Genomic DNA, 5,163 nt, shown 5'->3' on the forward strand with positions numbered 1-5,163 from the left:
TTGATGAACAATATCTTGTTTAAAAAAAAAAATGTTTAGCTGTTTGCATAAATTGTCTTGCTTCTCTATGCCTATGTGTTTCATGTTTGAATGATATATGTTAAAAATGCAAAAATATATCTCTTGATTAACTTCTTAATGTGATTATATTATGTCTCGATAAATCTGTTATAATGCATACGTGTGTCCTAAAAAGTCGAAACCACTCTGCTGCCTAAAAACGAAATTTTCTCTGATTTAATCGATTATGCAAATAGTTAATCGATTACCTGGGCTTCATTTCTGGAAAATTCAAATTTTTAAAAATTTAATCGATTAAACAGCCCGTTAATCGATTACCTGGGCAATTTTTTTTGAAAATTCAAATTTTACACTGTTTTAATGGATTAAACCATCCCGTTAATCGATTAAAACCAGTACGTTAAAGGCAAACAGTGTCTCGGTGTTGTACTTTTTTTTACATTTTCGCAACCTCTTTGTGCCTTGATTTTCTGAAACAGCAACAATACTAATCCAGGTGCAATAGGATTAAGTAAACCTCACCCTAAACCTCTCAATCCTTCCAAAATCGCTCTATTTTCATCCAAAATCCACTCAATTCCGAATCATCCAATCCAAACCCTAGGTTAGGCTTTGCCCCTCTGTTCATCAATCTCAGTTTCGAGTTCATCATCTTCAATGGAGCAGAGTCGTCCAAAGCGGGTCAAGACTACAGCAACGCGCATTCGAAGAAGGGAAACCGGCTCACCCTCCACTCGGGACCGCGGTGACCCCTATTATTCCCTCATTTTGCAAGAGACCCGGTTGGCAAAATTTCAAGGCCGCAAGCCTACATACATCAGGTATGCCGACTTAACCTGGTTAGCGGAACAAAACTTTAGTTTTCCGCATGACATGGAGGCTCAAGGAGCCGTTCAGTTTTTGGAATTGAAGGGACGCGTATACCCTGCTCTAGTTAGGGAATTTTACGCTAATTTTAGATACAAGGATGGCAAATATTGGTCCATGATTTCCGGTAATTTGTTTGAGATGAGTGAGGATTTATTTCTGAATGTTGGAGGTTTATCGTCGTCTGGTTTTGGAATAGGGGATTGTTCTTGGGTCAAGGACAATTTTGATCCCGTTGATGTGTACAAGTCATTCCTTCGGGGCCCTCATCTGTATATTCAGGGTCAACTGACCAAGGCAGGGTCACTTTCTGTTGAGAACAGGTTATTGCATTATGTTATTGCTTACATATTAGTGCAGCGGAACACTAATCATGCACAGCCTACTGTGAATGATTTGCGTTTCATGTATGCTGTAAAGAATAACGTGATGATCAATTGGCCTGAGGAAATTCTAAAAATCATGAACAGCGTTTCATTGTCTCAGTCCAAGCTGCTCCCGTATAGCATTTTCATATCCCGCATTGTTGATTATTTGCGCATTGACATTTCTGATACCATCATTACTGAGTACACTGATAAAGATCACTTGGTGGGTGAGAGTCTCATTCATAAGATGGGAATTTACAAGTATGGTACTACATGGCAGTATCAGGAGGACTATACCACCTTTGATCTGGACTTGTCGGATAATGAGCATCAGGAGGATTTGGGTAATCAGAATGCAACTAATCAGGGGGAGTCGTCTGGAACAGCACCTCAGAGCTCTGTGTTTGGTTTAGCTCAGATGGAAGCCATGGAACAACGACTTAACAACCGCATGGATCTGCACTTCCAAGGGCTGAAGGACTCTTATTTTGCAGGTATGGAGCAATACGAGGAACGTCAGAATGCCTACACCGATAACAAAATTCAGGAGCTGAGGACTATGATTCAGTCTACCGCTGAGGCTCAGAATGCCATGTTCTGCTCAGAATTTCAGAAGCTGTCTATGCTTATCCAGGGAAATCAGAACACTGCTGTGCCTGATGATCAGCCTGTCTATCCTCCGCCTCAACCTTAGTTTAGCTGACCTTAGACCTAGGTTATCCTATCCTTAGGTTTATTTTTATCTTGTGGCACCTTCTGGATTTAGTTATCGTTGTTGCTTTCAGAACTGATTCGTATTTTGCTTTTTGTCTTTTATATTGACTTTATGGCCTGTACTATTTCATGACTTTCTTTACTCTTTATGCTATGCAAATGTTTTTGTTTTTGCTATAATTATGTCAAAATAGCTTATTTGCCTTAGTGAATGGATCTTGATCATTTGAGATTTAATAATGCTTACAATGCTTAATATTTGATTAAATCTTGTATGCCATTCTCACTTCTTATTAGCTATTTTTTTGTCCAATAAAGCGCATTTGTTCAATTTACCCATAAATGAAACAGGTTAATTTGTTAAAACCCAAATTAATTCATTAACATTGTTTTATGATTAACTAATATCTCTTCCTAGCTTTTTTGACCTGGGTTATCTTTTTGATAATGTCAAAAGGGGGAGAAAGGTTGTTTTGTTGCTTCTCAATTGTGCAGGTTGATCGTTATAACAGCTTCCGATAAATGTGCGCATTCCATCAACCTTGCCAACACAATCTTCAAGCTTATTCATCAAGCAATTGTTACTTTAAAATTGATGAACTTGATGTAGAGTTTGTCATCATCAAAAAGGGGGAGATTGAAAGTGTGCATGTCAAGAGGAACACTTTGGAAAGCTCTCCTTGAACGTCATGGTTTTGATGAGGACAACGTGTGCCTAAAAGTGCTTGAAGATAACCAACAATCCAACGTGCTTGAGTCTTTTATTTGGTACTAGGCTTAGACTAGTTTCTAGTTTAAGTTGAGTCGAAGGCTTAGGGCACCTAAAACATGTCTCATATGCATTTATCTTTAAATCATTTCATCCATGAGATATGTTCATTTGATAATATGTTCATGCATTACATAAATACATGTATATATGCATTCTAGGCATAAAACTAAGTGTCAAACATGTATTATCTAAGTGCATAACATATTTGATGTTTTCTATTTGAAAATACATATTTTATTTAGTGTTAATCGATTAACCATACCTTTAATCGATTAACCCAACTGCTGTGTAAAGTGGTTGCCACTGGAACACGTTTTTGTAATGCAGTTAATCGATTAAAGGTTTACGTTAATCGATTAACCTAACTGATTTTTAAGTTGTTGAAACTGAAAAACTGAAAAACAGAATCAGTTATGATTTTTAGTCCCGTTAATCGATTAAGAAGGTATTTAATCGATTATCTGGGGTTCTGGACTGATTCTTTATAAACTGCGTTTTCAGAATTAATCTCATAAGTTGCATGTTGCATTTATTAGAGAGTTAGAGCATTCTACGTGTTAATTGCTGCATCTATTTGTTAATTGCATTAGTGAGTTTAGAAATGAGAGATTCCTTGCTTTAGGATTGAGTGCATTTCATGTTATAATCTCTCATGTTTTCCCTCACATGTTCATGCATATTTTTGATGCGTTTTTCATGAATTTTATAATTCTGTAACTTCTGTTTTCATAACTAATACTTGTCATTTCACATGTGTTTGTGTTAAATGTGCATTAGAGTAAAGCCTTCATGTTGTATTTGAGCTTAGGTATAGCTTAATATTACTCTTGTAATTCTTGTGTAATTGTTGTGAAAGGGAATCTCTTGGTGTCGTATCACCAGTAGAGATTGTGTGTTTCTTCATAGCTTAGAGTGTAAGAAAAGGAAAGAACGAGAGATTCTTTGGCTGGGGCTACGCCGAAAGAAACGTTTTCTTTATCGGTAGGAAGGGAGTCAAACCATTGGATAGTTTCTTTGATTTCTTGTCATTTGCTAAGTGTTGTAATTGGATAATGTGTTTGTAAATTACATTGATTCGATTATAGTGAAGGAAATCTCCCAAGTCAGCCGGGAGGCCTGGATGTAGTTTGCAGTGGACAGCAAACGAACCAGGATAAAAATTCGATTTGCAGGATTTGTTTCTCTCTCTCTCTTTACTGTTTTCAATCGATTTAATTTGTATATTTGATTCAACTAATACATTCTGTTCTTTTGTTGTATTGCAAGCTATTCTGATATACAAATTTGTAAGCTCTGTATTCGTTCTGTTATCGGTTATTTGTTTCGCATTTAATCGTTTCTGTAATTGCTTACTGGTTCTGGTTAATCGATTAAAATTCCTGTGTTAATCGATTATACTGTTTCTGTTAATCGATTAAAATAGTTTCTGTTTTTGTGTTAATCGATTAAGACTGTGCTTATAATCGATTATCCTTTTGTCCTTAATCGATTAAATAGGGTTGATTCAGCATTAAGTGTTGATTTGCGAAAAGCGGTAATTCTAACCGCGACACCTATTCAACCCCCCCCCCTTCTAGGTGTATTGTAACCACTGATACCTAACATTCTCTACCTCTTCTTGCTTTTGAGTCTTTGAAATTGTAACTCAACTGACCCAAGTGCATTAAGCTAGATAAACCTCACCCTAACCCTCTAAAACCCCCTAGAAATCTCAAATTTCATCCATATTCCACTACATTCCCATTTTCCCCAAATAAAAACCCTAGGTTAGGTTTGCCTCAATCCCTCACTGTTTGGTCCAACATCAATTTGGGTTCTACATAAAAATGGAGCAAGGTCACACAAAAAGGTTCAAAACTCCTGCCAATCGTGGAAGAAGACAGGAAGCTGGTTCATCCTCCACTCAGGACCGTGGTGACCCATTTTACTCGCTCATCAAACCCACGTATGTAAGGTATGTCGATCTAACCTGGATGGCGGAACAAAATTTCTGTTTTCCGCATGATATGGAGGCTTAGGGGCCGTTAAATTTCTGGAATTAAAGGGAGAAGGGAGCCGTTAAATTTCTGGAATTAAAGGGACAAGTTTACCCTGCTCTAGTTAAGGAATTTTATGCAAATTTCAGATATAAGGATGGGAAATACTGGTCTATGATTTCTGGTAAATTGTTTGAGATTAGTGATGAACTGTTTATGAATGTCGGTGGATTATCATCTTCGGGTTATAGAATAGGAGATTGCTCATGAGTTAAGGATAACTTTGATCCTTCTGAGGTGTATAAGTCATTTCTTAGAGGACCTCATTTGTATATTCCGGGTCAACTGACCAAGGTTGGGTCATTATCTGTTGAGAACAGGCTGCTGCATTATGTCATTGCCTATATTCTGGTGTAGAGAAACACAAATCATGCACAGCCTACTA

The sequence above is a fragment of the Lupinus angustifolius genome, chromosome LG01, assembly GCF_001865875.1.
Source record: "Lupinus angustifolius cultivar Tanjil chromosome LG01, LupAngTanjil_v1.0, whole genome shotgun sequence".
In the NCBI taxonomy this organism is placed as follows: domain Eukaryota; kingdom Viridiplantae; phylum Streptophyta; class Magnoliopsida; order Fabales; family Fabaceae; genus Lupinus; species Lupinus angustifolius.